Source organism: Corvus kubaryi, unplaced genomic scaffold, assembly GCF_017639235.1.
Source record: "Corvus kubaryi isolate FWS band 111438036 unplaced genomic scaffold, C.kubaryi_AGA036_p1.0 37285, whole genome shotgun sequence".
In the NCBI taxonomy this organism is placed as follows: domain Eukaryota; kingdom Metazoa; phylum Chordata; class Aves; order Passeriformes; family Corvidae; genus Corvus; species Corvus kubaryi.
The window spans coordinates 145,779-161,113 of NW_024581089.1; the positions used below are offsets into that span (position 1 = coordinate 145,779).

General features: G+C 40.3%; 1 protein-coding gene across 5 annotated transcripts in view; it reads left to right on the top strand.

Annotated features, from left to right (window-relative positions):
* The window catches only part of FGD3 (FYVE, RhoGEF and PH domain containing 3), a 102,570-nt gene that overhangs the window by 27,009 nt on the left and 60,226 nt on the right, over nt 1-15,335 (top strand). The window contains exon 1 of one of the 5 annotated variants that reach the window (XM_042026617.1): nt 5,510-5,681. The exons of the other annotated variants lie outside the window; for them this stretch is intronic. The gene's annotated coding sequence lies outside the window, so the exon portion shown is untranslated. Of the gene's footprint in view, nt 1-5,509; nt 5,682-15,335 lie in introns of those variants that run through there. 5 annotated transcript variants of the gene reach the window in all.

Here is a 15,335-nt window from a genome sequence, read left to right on the forward strand (position 1 = left end):
TAAAAAATTAAAAAGAATTGGCCTGGCTCATGCTCTTTCTAAAGCTGTGGGTGTTATGCACCATTCAGAGCACACAACTGTGGTTCCCCTTGCACAAAGACTACCTTTGTTTTTTGGGTGAAGTCACGGTCTATTTAAAACCCTGTGTTTTAATAATGAAGTTCACTGGAAACTGAAGGAAATGAGACCATGAGGTTTTGTCCCAATAAAAACCAAATTGGAAATTGCAAAGTCAGCTGTGAATAAATGTGCATGTCATAGTTTATGGTTTCAGCTTTTGAGTTTTGTTCCTCCTTTCTAAATGTTTTGGAAGAAGTATATAGCTCCCATCAATGACATCATAAAAATAAGTTCTACTTACTTGCAAAGCATTTTCTGACCATGAAAATAAAATGAAAGTAGGAAAAGGCACATCATACTTTTCATATTTGTATCTGATAGATTTCACTGAATTGGACTTCCAGCTCCCCCTGTTCCCCATTTCATGCTGGCTCGGTTCTGGATTTTCTTCTGGTGTGATTCCAGAGCAGAACACTCGGGGGCACGCAGCCCAAGATTGAAACTCAGAAACATTTGTGCTTAAAGGAATGGTCAGCACTACCTGTCCGTATGACAATAGTAATTATAACCTATTATTAGTACAATGAAATTTAATACACTTACTGAATATGTGGTATGAAATGGCTGGATCAAAGGTCTCTAAAGACCCATTCATCTAGCTTTATTGAGGAATTTCTTTTTTGTTTGTTTTAGGAGAAAAATTACCCAATTTAAATAGCTGAAGTTATTTGGGTGTTTAACTTTCTTTTGCCACCGTTTATATCATGCAAGTGATTTAAACCTCTCTCTTTATTTTTACTGCAGGTCTTAAGGGGGAATTAAGATAAGTTTCAGAAATTTGTATGACCAGGGCAAAAATTTCTGTTTAGTTTGTTTAAGTCTAAAAGAGAAAAGATGCTGAGTTCTTAAAGGAATATATTTTGGCAGCAGAGGTGACTAACAGCAGAGCTCCTTCCATTTTCTCAAAAGTTACTTGGTTTTCAAAAGTTTCTCTTGCAACAGAACAGTGATAAAACCCCCTTGCTGTCTTAATGCCTCTAAGGTAACTCCTAGTGGATTGGAATGATCAAGCTTTAAAGTTGCAGTGCTCCTATAGTGATTGCACATGCAGGGGGAAATAATAATTAATGAACACTGTTTCATATAGCTTTTTTAAACTCATATTTTAAAGCAGCCATGGTCTGTAGGGTAGCACCTATATGCCTTGTTAGTGCATACGAGGAATTTTTCTGCTGCTATATGAGAAGGAAATGCTGGGTGTTAGCAGAGATGGGGTTTAAAATGTTGAAAACTTAAGGAGAATTGTGAAAAGTCATCTTTTAAAAAAAAGTCCCTTCAGTTTCCTTTCAGCTGACTTGGACTAGGTCAAACTAGGGCAAACCTGTGTGGCTCACGAAAGTACCCTGAGTTTTCTGTCTTCCTAACCAATCAGCTCTGCAGAGGAGAAAATTGTAAAAATACATATTGCAAATCACAGAGTGTCCCTGGATCTAACAGGTACCTCTGTAAATTTCCATTTCCATGGGCTGGTGTACCATTTCACCTTCTAGTGGCATTGTCCAGGGACCAGATAACATGATGCACTTGTACTGCTCTCAGAAGGATTAGTAATTGTACATCTTTTTGTTGGTTATTTAAAAGATATTACTCCCCTTAAAAAAATGATGCTATTTTGCTTGCTCCACTGTGGCTTGACTGATTTGTTGCATCTTCTTAGGTTTTTTTAATTTATTTTTGGTGCATGCAACTACTGATAGTATGAATACACAGCAACACAAGTGTCTGCAACAGATATCAGTGTTGCAGTTAGGCAAGCTGACTTTTCCTTTGTTTCATTGGCAGGTGAATGTAGTTGTCAGAGAATAAAATATAGGGTAAACAAATAATAGGTATCAACTTGTTCCCTGTTTTGCTGGGTACATGATTTGAAATGATCATTTGCTCTTAACAATAGCCTCTTTTTGGTGTTTGTTTTTTTTTTTTTTTTGTTGTTGTTGTTGTTTTTGTTTTTGTTTTTTTTTTAAATTTTATATTTGCTCTTCCAGTAAGAGGTTATCAGTCATCTAAAAGATACCACCAACTGTGAGATTAACTCTTCATTTCTTTGGACACACACAGGTCTGATAAAAAACTTCAACAAGGTTACAGGAGGATCATGTAATAATAAATAGCCAGTCATTTGTCAGTTTTGTTCTATTTATTATTTTACAGTAGAAGACTAAAGTATGTTTTTTTCCCCCTCAGCTTTGCACATCTGATACCTTGCCTTGTTACTAGGAGACGAGGTATGATGTGTATGTTCCTCTCCTGGAGCACAGTGGTTTTAGCCACTTAATCACAGGAATGATGGCTGGTCAGTCTGTTGCTATTTAGCTGTTAGAAAGCCTAAAACTGTGAAGCTTTTTTGTTTGTTCAGGGAGGTTTCAAAGAAATCTCCTGGCTGCCCTTTCCAGACATACCTGGATATCTGCAATTTTTATATACATATAGAAATGAATATATTCTTGACTTTTAATAATCAAAATATGCACTCCCTGCAATTTCGTGGCCTTCTGCTCAGCCTCAGTGTTTACCTTTGTCTCTCCCTGGCAGCTGCCTTTTAAAGGAAAGAATAATCAATCTGAGCTGCTCCCTGGTCTTGTTGAGCTTCCCTGGTAGTCGATGGTGTGGCTTTTAATCTGGTTTCCTAAGTAAGTGAGGTTTATTCATTTTGCTTTCTGTCCCTTCTTGCTCCTCAGGCTCATTCCAGAGTGGTCAATAAAAGGGGTAAAGAGCTATACAATTTTTTTTTCCTTTTCCTTTCTGTTTTTCCCAAATTTATTAGCCACATAAACTGGTCCCTAGAGAGAAGGAGACAAGTGGGCAGAAGCATCAGGATGGCAGCTGCCGGCCAAACAGTGGACATCTGAGTTGCTCCAGACTCTCCCCATCCTGCACTAGTTGGTGCCTGCTGGAGCTGGGAGAGGGGCACAGTGGAAAGCCAGCATGGTGTGAGGGGATGCGGCCAGAAACATCTAAGCCCATGCCAGGTGAGCCCTGCAGAGCTGCCCCATGGCTTTGGGCTGCTCTGGTTTCTGGCTGTTTGGATTTTTAAGCCCTTTCAGCCCTTCCCCATTGCTTGTGTGTAGCAGCTAGTGTTTTATAGCGCTTTGCTGTGTTTGCATTGGCAGATTTAATTCTGTTCTTCCTTGATGTTGCGTATGAATTGAGATTTTGCTGTGAGTAAAACTTTACTCTTGGTGGTTATGAAGACCTGATGGCGAGGCCACCTGTAGGGGCCTGGGAAAGCATGGAGAATTGTACTGTGTGGTACACATGTGGTCACGCATGATCAGCAAAACTGATTTTTATTGTGATATCATAAAAAGAGATTTGTGTTTTATTGTATTGGGGTTTTTGATTTGTGGCCCTGTAAAGAAATGTTGAACTTGTATTTGGCTGAGGAGGAAAACAAGTGGAAATATACTGGTTGGACTGTTCACTCTGCGCTTCACAGGGAGATGGACCTTCCCTCAGGTCCAGGACGGGTTTCTCCACTCCTGGGCCAGCAGTATGTGTTCTTGGGATTCTATATATGTAAATGTAATGTATTAATTCATCTTACTGCTGTGACATGTTGTTGCAAAAACCATGTTTTCATACTGTTTTTTTCTCTCAATTTAGATTAGGGCAGAAATTTCTGCGAGTGAGAGAGGAGTCACAAACAGACCTGGCCTAGGTTACTTCTTCCACCAGTTCTCCCCTGGCTCCACTTGTGTAGAAGATATCAGCCACTTCTCTCGGGGCACTGGGACTTCAGTGGTGTCTCCTTTTCTCTGATGTGGGACTGGAGAGATGAGGGAGCTCAAGGGAGAAGGCAGCTGCTGTGGGGGCTGGCTGGAGCAGCTGTGGAGCAGCCAGAACTGGGGATTTCTGCAAAAACTCCAAAGCCTGACAGGTTTTTCCAGCTTTGTGCCCAGCTGACTTGTAATTTTTCTCACGGCATCTCCACCCCAGCTGTACTCTGTCCTTTTATATTGCCCACAACTTGATTACCTCCTCTCTTTTTGGCTTAACTTTCTAAACAAGCCCATTGGAAATGATAAGTAAATATATGGTGGATTTTGGAGTGCATCACCTTTAGGTGCTGTGCTTGCAAATCAAAGCGGTCTTTGTGTTGGCGCAGGCTTCTTGGTGCCCTCTACAGAGAGGCTGAGGAGGGAGGAGGTCTGGCTAATGTGCCAAGGTAGAGCTCTCTATTAATTAACTATTATTAAAAAACTTTTTCTGTGTGTTCAGAGACAGCGCTTGGAGAATTTTTTGATGTGCAAAATTTAAATACATTGGTAATAGTCAGTGGTAAATTGATGACTGTGAAAGTTACTTTGCTTTGTGGCAAATATTGGAGAGTGAGTATTGCACTTTGGTTGGAGCATTGTGTTAATGTCACTGTAGTGAGCAGCGTTTACCTCTTTCTGAGGTTGGAAAAGACCTCCAAGATCATCAAGTCCAACCTTTGACTGAATCCTATGATGGTCACTAAACCATGTCACCAAATGCCACGTCTGCTCGTTTTTTGAACACTTCCAGGGACAGTGACTGCACCACTGCTCTGGTCAGCCTGTTCTAATGTTTAACCATTCTGTTTCAATGAAAGAATTTTCTTAATATCCAACCTAAAAATACTAATTAAATTTGTATAAAATATAATCAGTTTGATGAAGTTGTATTGGCTGTTCTCCCTGGGATTTTGGTGCCAAGCTTCCACCTCCCATGGATTATTTTGGTTTACTTTCCATGGGGACCCTGACAAGACCCAAGGAAGGGGAGGGTGGCGGTGGTAAGAGTCAGGTTCTCATGGAGGAGCAGTGTGGAGCAGTGGGTCACAGTGCCCACCCTGCTTTTATTGATGGCCTTTTCTCGGTTCTGCAAGGGACAACAAGATCATTGAGGTGATCTGTTTCACACTGTGTGTGAGAATTGTTTGGAAGAGAAATGCTACCCTGCGTTTTAATGATAAGGTGATGTTCCTTATCAAGCCTTCCTGAAAATAGTCTTCCTTGTTACAGCCTCAGCTCTGCAACAGGTTCATCTTTGTCAACCAAGTTTTAATTGCAATTGAGCATTAATTCCCATCTGTATAAATTCCAATATGTAAATAAAGTTTCTTCAGCTCATCATTGAAGGGATCTTACATCGTACTTGTTTCAACCAGCGTCCCCTCAGCATCTCAGGGAAGTTTCATGCTTTTCAACTATGTGAAATTTGGTGCAAATGAAAGGAAGTGCAGGTAAAATTATAGTAGCAATAGTAAAACACATTTTCTTCTCCTGGACTATACTCCCACGCAGTCAGGCTTTAGAACATCTCCACTGAGTAGCAGCAATTGCCATCAGAGAAGCCCCCTCCCCTTCCCACATTTATTTCCATGGTAACCTGGAGAAGGCATTCTGCAGCCTCAAAACTACTTTTGCTCTTTCATCATGCAAGCCGGCATTGTCAAGGGCTGAGTGTATTCCTACAGCTTTGAATGAATATAAAAAAAAAAAGCCTGAATTTGGCTGGGCAATTTTTATTTGGGAGGCCCTGCAGCAGGAAGGAACAGGCAACCTTCAAGTGACCTAGTGTCCGTACGTTGCTTAGTAAGGAAAAAACAGTCTTGCTTCATTAATTGATTAACGGGGAGGGTGGGGGTCATCAGAATGGTCTGTCTGTGAAGCGAATGCGGTGATTTCCTGAATGCTGGGAGGTGGGTGGGCGAGGGGCATATGGCTGGCCAGGCTGGGCTGGCGAGCTGCTGGTAAGAGTGCATGCTGTGATCTGTTCAAACAGCGCTTTCTTGTGGAGTCTGTAATGCTTTTTCAGGTACTGTGTAGAAAATGGTGTCTTACTAGATGCCTGCTCTTCGACTGTGTTATGCATTAGCCTTTTCCTGGTGTAGAAGTGGGGGGGTTTGGCAGTGTTGGGCAGTGCTTGCTGAGTGTGAGCAATTTAGTGCTGGTGGTAAAACATTTGCTCTTTCCATATAGCTCCATAAGGAGCGGTATTGATTTTATGCTTTTTAAAATCCGTATTTATGCAGCATTTGTGTGTAGATGTTGAGAGGATTTTATTCTTTTTGAGCTGGCTAAGGCTGTTTGATTGCTCTGTATGATAACAGCAGCATGTGGAATGCATAGTACTTGGTAACAGAAAACCAATTGCTTGCAAACAGTGTCTGCAAATGGGGGATGAATGAAATGTTTTAAGTAATTATTTTTTAAATAATCTGAAAGTAGAAACCTGTCTGGTCCAAGTGTGGTCAGAATCTTGTATGATGAATAGATTGGATGGATTATTAATTTGAATTTTCTGCTGATGTCGGTTTCCATGTTGTCTGAGTACCTGATTCACAGTGCAGGAATAGTATTGGTTAAAATATTTCAGGGGTGCTGCCTGATCAAAGGATCCAGTTGCCATATGTTTGGCTTGGGACAAGCTGGCAGGATTTTTTTCCCTTTCTTGCATTATTTGGTTGGGAAGGCTGAAAAATGTAGCTATTTTCTAAATGTGTCTGAAGTACATAAATGACTGAGAAGTCACCATGACAACATGGGGAGCTGGATCAGACTTTCCCTCCATGCTTTTTCTGTTTTGTTGTTTTAAAATATTTGTTATTTAGGCATTCCCTGAGGTGTTTGAGGGAGTATCTTACAGCTCCTGTTGCTATGGGACTTTTAATGATATTCAGCTCTTAAAGTAAATGATGTATGCAGGTTTTTTCTTGATTTAGCTCAGTCCAATGTATACAGTTTGCTGTACAATTAAGGTGGGATCTAAACGAAGACATGAGCACCTCCAGTGGGAGTTAAGGATCCGGCTTTCCCACAATTCTGATGTTGCAGATTTGAAAACTTCTGCGGAGCTCTTCCGTGGTCCTTAGGCTTCCTGTGTTCTTGTGGTGTTCTCATGTGGGACCCAGAGCCTGGAGATTCCTGAAAGTTATGTCCAAGCTAAGGTGTAAGAGAATCTTTTGTTCAGGAGTGTCTGGAGTTAGGGGCAAGCTCAGAGACAAGAAAACAGGCTGATCATCGTCAAGAAACAAACAGGTCAAGAAACTAACAGTTCTTCCACCCTTCTTTGCTAAGGGGTGCTGCTTGTACCTCTCAGGGAGGAAGAGGGTTTTGCAAGATGTGTTGCTGGCTGTTCCTTTGCACTCGCTGGGACATAGTGAAGCCATGCTGCCTGGGAGGAGTAAGGTTTGTGTTCAGTTCCTTTCCTGATCTGAGGCATTCAAATTTCACCACTCACAAATTTTGGAGTGCTGAACCCAGACTGTGAGAAGTTGGACCATATAGAGCATTCTGAGCTTTCCTGAAGCCCTGGCACTGTGTTCCTGCCTCACCCCTCAGCCTTCATGCAGACACTCCATAGAGACCCACTCAGAGGGACCAGCCCTGAGCTCCAGTTTCCATTGGCTAAAGCTGTGTTCTCAGAATGGGAATGCTCTGGTCAGGTTCTGTGATGCACTGAGGCAAAGGAAAAATCAGACCTGTCAAGAAAAATAATTGCTTCAAGGTGTTTTTTAATTGAAAACCTCATTTGCACTAATAGGAAGAATCATGTTTTGTTCCCTGCAGGATGCACGGTTAGAGAATGACAGAATGGTTTAGGTTGGAGGGGACCTTGAAGACCATCTCATTCTAACACCTACCATGGGCAAGGACACTTTCTGCTAGACTAGGTTCCTCAGAGCCCCATCCAATCTGGCCTTGTGAAACAACAACCAGGATAAAACTAGAAACAAATTGAAAGTTCTAGTTATTTAATTCTATTAAAAATATAAAAACTATATAAAAGCCATAATAATATATTAACTTCTTGGACTATAGAACTTAAATTGTAATAACATTTAACAGCATAAAATTCCAATCCACTTAGCAACCTGTTGGAAATACACATGATAATGTTAAATTAAAATTACTGGGGTTTGGCATTTGAAAAAAAAAAATATTTAAACAAACAAACTGTGAAATTTGTTAAATTTGATTGTTTAATACCCAAAAGTGGCAAAGGCTGACAAATTATGCCGTTTTGGTGCTCAAAGAGGATGCAAACACGTCTTTTAAGAGTCACCACCATCTGGGCATCAGGGACAGCAGGCAGGAGTTGCTTCTCTCCCCAGGGATATACACACACTGTGAGCTCATCATTACCATTTTTATGTAGATCATACCATGACATTCAATGACATTTTACAGACAGAAAAAAGACTAGAAAGCCCTGCCCTTACGAACCAAAGCCTTCGAGGACAGGACAAAGCCTGTATAACACACTTTTCAAACTGGAACTATCCATGTCATTGAGAAGTGGTCTATGGGCCAGAGCCCAGCAATAAGTCAGTAAGACATTGAATTTTGTAACCATTTCCTCGGAAAAGACAACAAATTACCTGTATTTAATCTTCAAGATATTTGTGATTATTAGGAAGTCAGCTCCGACTAGTGCTGCAGGACATGATGAAAGACACAAGTAATGGTTCTAGAAAGCCCATTTAGAGACTTATTGAACACCTCACCTCTTGCAAAGCAACAGCAATGCAACTAAGAACATAAACACAACAGAAAAATACAATTACAAAGTCAAAATTTACTGCTACTACTAGATAGAAGATATTCTCCAGTCCATTACCAACATAAACCCCCTGGCTGTCAGTAATGTTCTATCTTTGTCCAGTCTCAGTCCTCCGTGATCTAAATATTCACTGATAAGTACTTCTGTGTATTTAACTCTTTGAGGGCCCAGTCCTGAAGCCCATCATATTTTTCCATCCAGGCTGCTCAGAAGAAACACAAGAGCACTGGGCAGCTCCTTTGGAAGTGAAAGTCAACACCTAGTAGGACTAGCACAGGAGCTCCACTACTGTTCCGTGTTTTGTATCTATTGTCACTCACTCTGCTTCTCATAGTAGTATTTCTGAAAAAGGACATTTTAACAAACCAGACCAAGCACCCAAAAGCAGAAAGAAATGGTAAATCCTGAGCTAAAGGACAGTGTTTAAGACAGGTGCCAGGAAAAGTTGGTAGGACTAATGGTGTGGCTTTATACTACACTTAACATCCTCCCACTGAAAGAGTCATCCTGCCCTGCTCCCTCAACCACAGACACTACATTATTCTTGCTTAGAAGGTTTTGATGCAACTCAGAGTTGATTCAGCTGATCCCATGCACAGGGCAGTGGTGCGAAAGCTGTGCTCAGGGCGGGAGCCAGCAAGACAACAAGCAACAGAAAGTGGAATTGATCTTGGAGGCATCTTCTACAGTGGTGCTGCAGGCAGGGCTGCTGTTGTGACAGGTCCTGCACTCTGCAGAACCCTGGGAATGACATGGTTTCCTCCAGCTCAATTGACCAGCAAACAGAAACACCTCATCTCAATTATTATTACCTAATGGCATGGAAAAAGTATGTCAAAACCTCTTGTTCTGCAACAAAATACTTTTTCACTGGGAATCAGAAGTATAGAAAGAAGTATTCAAAAACTGATACTGTTTATTCCTCTTAAAAGCAAAGTCACTTTTACAAAGAAAATAACTCCAGTTCGATCTTTCCACCTTCTCACACCATGGAATTTTAACACTCATTCATTAAATATAACCCAAGTCAAACCAGTTTGCCTCTTATAACCAAAGAAGTCAAGACCTTGAGCTTTTTCAGTGAAGTGTTTTCTCCAGACCTCTGCAATTTTTGTGGCAAGGGTTTTTTATTGCCATATCACATTTATAGGGGAAATTAAACTTCAACTGATCCCATGCTTAAGTGAAAAGGCCCGGGTTTGGTTTCCTCTTGGAACCTGCATATGCAAAAACTTTTTTTGGGTGGGAAGGGTAGGGTAACAAGGCAAAAACAATAGCTCTATAAAAAACAGGATTCAATTTTAACATTGAATTGTGAATTTATCCACTATTATGAAGTCTTCATGTTTTTGAAGGGGTAGTAAGTGGGATCCTGTAAGTTGGAAAGAATTTTTAAACTTTGGATGCAGTTCTTCATGGCTGTCTATACACACACACTCCCCATGTACTGGGAAGGAACAAGAAGCAGGATTACACTGCAAGCTAGTGCCAGTCTCTGACACACAGCAAAACCAGGTTGTTCCTAATAAAATACTGCAAATTAATTTAATCCTATTTTGTAGGACCAAAACTAAGACTTTTCTTTCTCCACTTAGAAATGAACAAAATTAATAAGAAAAAAAAAATACAGATGCTTTGATTTCAGGTGACTGTCATTGAGCTTTTAGAGCACTACTGCTGAGAGCAGGTGGAGTAAAAAACATCATTTCCATTACCAGGACCCTAAAGTACCAAGAATGCTGTAATGTTATCTCCAGTGTCTATCTGCCCTATCCTCACTGGATTTTCATATGTTAGAAGTATTTCTTTTGGTTTGGATTTCCTTACAGCACCGAGCTTGACTCCAATCCTAGAAATAGGAATAGGTTTCTTTTGTTGTTTGTGGTTGGGGGTTTTTGGCACAGAAAGAAAGGGTGGGTTTAGGTTTGTCCTGTTTTTTAACTACTCCTAAATTCAGGACTTTCAAGTTTTTGCCTCTAGCATTATGATATGTATCCTAACTGTAAGAATCTTGAAAGCAAGGTATGTAACCACAAAAATCTGTATAACTAACTCCACCAGGCTCTTGCTCTTACTTGTTTTTCTCATGATGGATTTATCTCATTATTTGAGCCTCTGGCTTTAAAAAAAAAAAAACAAAAAAACCAAAAAACCCAAAAAACAAAAACCAAACCTTTTCTCGGATACTTGAGATGAATTTCTGAAGGACTAGATTTTCTGCACATTTTCTATATTCAAAATTACAACATCGGGTAACTTTAAGAAAAAGGAAAGTAGGCTACATCACGCAGATATGCAGTTCTCCAAAGAAGATAATCCTACCCAGCTGTAGAAAATTTCTGTTAAGCATCACTTGAAAATTTAGCTCCAGCATGAGACAGAACTCAGCATTTTTCCAAATTAAAAAAAGTCATTATATTATTCATTTGGCATCAAATAAAATGTTAGATTAATGGGTGTCAAGAGGAAACTGCGTGGTCCTTCACATTCTCATGTTGAGATGTAGGGTAATAATACAAAGTGAAAGTCACTGTCATGCTGTACTTACTTTTCAATTGCCTCAATACCGAAACACACAGCTCTGCCACAAGGGCAAGTAAATCCATGCATTCTCAGAAAATGTCACAGACATTTTCTTTCCCTCCAAGTTTACATAGGAACAAGTGACAAATGCAATTATTTTTACTTTCATTTACCCAAATTACAGTGGGGTTTTTTCATCAAGAAGTATGGTAATAACAGAGAAGTGTATCATTACTGAAATGTCACCTCCACAGAACATCTAGCACTACTCATTATTCCACTAAATTCACTATCGATTATGTAGCTTGCTGCTACAAATATGAAAAACACCGTCTCTCCAACCCTAGAAACTTTGCCAGGAGGAGGCAGAAGACAGCACCAGGAAGAGATCTCCAGGTTAAGAGGTCTCCTCCCCAAAGTAAGTACTCTTCTAGAAGATTCCTAAGCTGGATCACCCCAACACAAGCACATGTCTAATTCCACACACGTGTCCACAGCTGTGGCAGTGGAGACCAGAAATCAAGTGTTGTTCCTCCACAACTCCCCAACAAAGCCTCTTACTCACTGTGCTGCAGCCTTCCCTGCACACCCTCTCTAACATGGGCAGTCTTTCATTCCCTTCTGAACAAGAGGAGGGGTGGCCCCACGGCACAGCGGTGTGGTGGCCCCGTTGGAGTGAGTGTGGGGGAACAACAGGGCTGTGCGTGCTGGGCTGTGTACGACAGGATGTGCACAACAGGCTGTGCACTTGGCCTAACTTAGAAATTGCCAGAGCTGCAGCCATCCTGTTTGATTTCTCTGAGAAGAGCTGTCCCTCCCAAGCAGGGCAGGTGGAAAACGTGGCTGGTGCAGACTTTGCATATATTTATGAATGCCAGATTTGGATACGGGGGGAAGATACCTGAGCTCTAAGCATCTCCGAATTAGCCTCAATTTTTTTATGAGCTAGGATAACGTGGCTTAAGGTGCCTTTCGAGCAGTAACTTTGTGTGGTGACTATCAGCACAGTGTTTTGAGGGTTTTGCCCATCATATGCAGAAGCTGACCTCAGTGCCACAATGAGTGTGGCTAAGGACTGTGCAGCCAGTCGGTGCCATGATCAATGACAGTCAATGAGCTGGTGTGTAACAACCATTCCCAGAGTGGAGCAGGGTGGCCAGGGCATAATCAGACTTTACTGCAATTTGTGTATGCATGTGCTTGGGGGTTTTTGTTTCTTTTCTTTTTTGGAAGTGCTATGGAGGACTCAACAGTGTTTGCTGACACCAACGTGCTGTCAAAGAAGCAGGAAGTGTCCTAGGCAATTTGGAGATGTATTAGTATTACTGTTTTGATTTTTATTTGATTGGTCCTAACTTGGGTCCTCACTTTACATGTAAAGATACTGCTTTGAAAGAAGTCTTGTTCCTCTCCTTGTGACATGATGTCGGCAGCAGTTAAAGCTCTCTGAAGCCAATATGCCATAATAGATCTGAAAAACTCAAACCGAACAAAAATTATTTATCTACAACCCATTCTAAGCAACTGATAGGATTGTGATGATATTACTAAATTACACTTTCAGTGTCAATTATTTTAAGAGCTCAAAATTGTAAATTCATTACAAGTGTCATTTATTATCTGAAATAATCTCGTAATGATCTTTTCTTTTATTCTTTTTCTTCTACAGTGAGAATTCTTTGCATTTTTCTTAATAGCATCTAAATTTCTGTAATAGCATTTATTTTTAAATCCCTCCAGTCATCCTTTCTCAATAATGAAGCTTTGCCATCAAGCATACATTGTATGCATTGAGATTTTTCCATTAATAAAAGAGTAATATGGAATAATGATGCAGAAATTATATGGAAACCAGTAATTAGTTAAACAGTGACTTCCATGCAGTATGTGCTGTTTTATGCAATATAATTTTAAACAAAAATATTCAGACGTCCTGTGCAAGTACCATAGTTTATAATTACCCGTATTAGCTATACATATGTATTGGAAAATGCTAGTTGCCAGTTATATTTTATGTAATGATAGACCACACTCTGTCTAAGTTTACTTCAGAATTGAAAGCTCTCACCTAAGCAAGAGAGAATGTATACTATTTTCACAATATTAATTTGAATGCATATTTTTGGTTAATGGTCTGATTCTGAAATTGCTACCTGTTTCTGTTCAGCTTGAGCTTCCAGTTTCTTAAAAAATTTCTTTAAAATAATTGCCGGCAGAGTTGTAATGCAATTTTGAGATGAAGTGTGTTGTGTTTTCTTTAGAATGAACGTTTAGCAGTCATTCACAAGGATTTTATTGTTTGTAATTTATAACTGATGTCCCAAATGATAACCTGGGTTCTTACAAAATGTCCTTGGTTTTCACACTGTAGTGGTTATAGATTGGATGAAAGTGCAATTGTAGATAATGGGAGAGATGAAATAGCTGCTATAGATACAATGAATTAACTGAAGTCTAGTTGGGAAAACTAATACTAATTCCTTTTACTCCAGTTTTTCTCTGTACTCTTTTATTACAGGCCTTTGATCTAGTGTTACTTTCTTTGGAGCTTAGGTTGAAATAAAGGATGCTTTATGCTATCCCGCGACTGGGTTCCAAAATACTGGAGCTGGTTCAGTGGTTTTCAGTCTCTTCAACTTTATTTATCTGTGCATTTGTTCCCATGGACACCTTTAACCTTTCCCATGTTCTTTTCCTTGCTCTCACTTTGGATCTTAGAGACTGTGGATCACAGAGTGAGGAAGCATTGATCTAAGCTAAGGAGATGGTTGTGCAAGGGAAAGAATGCTCTTTGCTCCTCCATCTGCAGAGTACAGAATATGTTTGTGTGTCCCCCCAGAGTTGGAAGAGACGTGGAGTTTCACTTCAGGAGCTGCTCTGGGATAACTTGGGTGTGTTGGTCTCTGGAGGAGTAGGGTGCAGAGCCTGAGGCTGCAAAGAAGGGTAAAGATTGTGTTCTCTAGTCAGCTGAGAAACCAGTGCAGGTGTAGTGTGGACCTTTGGTCAACATCATGGGCTGCTTACAAGTCTCCAAAAAGTAGACACTCACATTGGCTAGACCCCTTCAAGGCTTTCCTTGTGCTGGATTTGCAGTCACTGTGTGGGATTGCTTTGTTGGAAGTACAGATATGAGGAAGAGGCATGGGACTAGTGATGCTTTTGCTTTTAGCCTCTCAGTGCTGTCCAGGCTCTTAAAGGCTCTTCCAAACTGTGACTGTGCTTTTGTGAGCCCACGTGGTACTTGATCATCCAGTCTACAGCAGAGGCACCACATTGACCTGTTTTTCTTCTCTCCAGCTGCTGCCCATGTTCAGCTCATCAGTCAGAAATGGTTTTTTTTCTGTGTCCTTTTCTCAATAAAAGGTTTATTTTTTGAGAACAATATTTATTGATAATTTACATTGTTCTTTTGTTATATTTGTTTTAAAAGGGACAAAAATATTATTATAGATGTCATATTGTAATATGCATGTCCATGCTTGGAACTAGTCAAACCAGGTCCTGAGCAGCCTGCTTTGTGTGGCCCTGCTTTGAGCAGAGGGGTTGGACTGGGTGGTAACCCCAAGCCCCTTCCAGCCTCAGAGACTCTGTGGCTTGGTCACTTTCTGTGAAAGTTTTAAGCTTCAAGTAGGGTGCTACTGAGCGACACTGAGAGCTGAAATGTTTTCCTTTAGTGATTATTGTAAAATTGTTCTGGATTTTGAAATATGCAGCTCTGCTGTCAAAATAGCATAAAAATACTCCCTGTGCTTTTCAATAATGAAGTCGAATTTTCTTAATTTCTGCAGTATGGAGTGACAGTACATTGTGGTCACACAGAAAAGCTAGTCCTGCCCTGGAAAGCTCACTTCTGTAGCAAAGAATCTGAGCTCAGTTTTACCTACTTATATTTAGTACCTAAATAGATTTTTAAATCAGAAAAGGCTAATTATTGGTTTACTAAAACTAATAAAACAATTCAGGTTTATAAAGAGAAAGCCAGTTGTTTGGGACACTGCTGGAGATGAATTATATTGTCATTAAATCTTAAGGGGAGGATAATTTTTACTCACCTTGCTGGTCAGATGAGATCTTACACATTGCAATATGTGGCATTAAGAAGATGCACAGGGACATCAACTGAGCAGAGAGAGATCCTTGCATGCCACTTTTGTCATTAG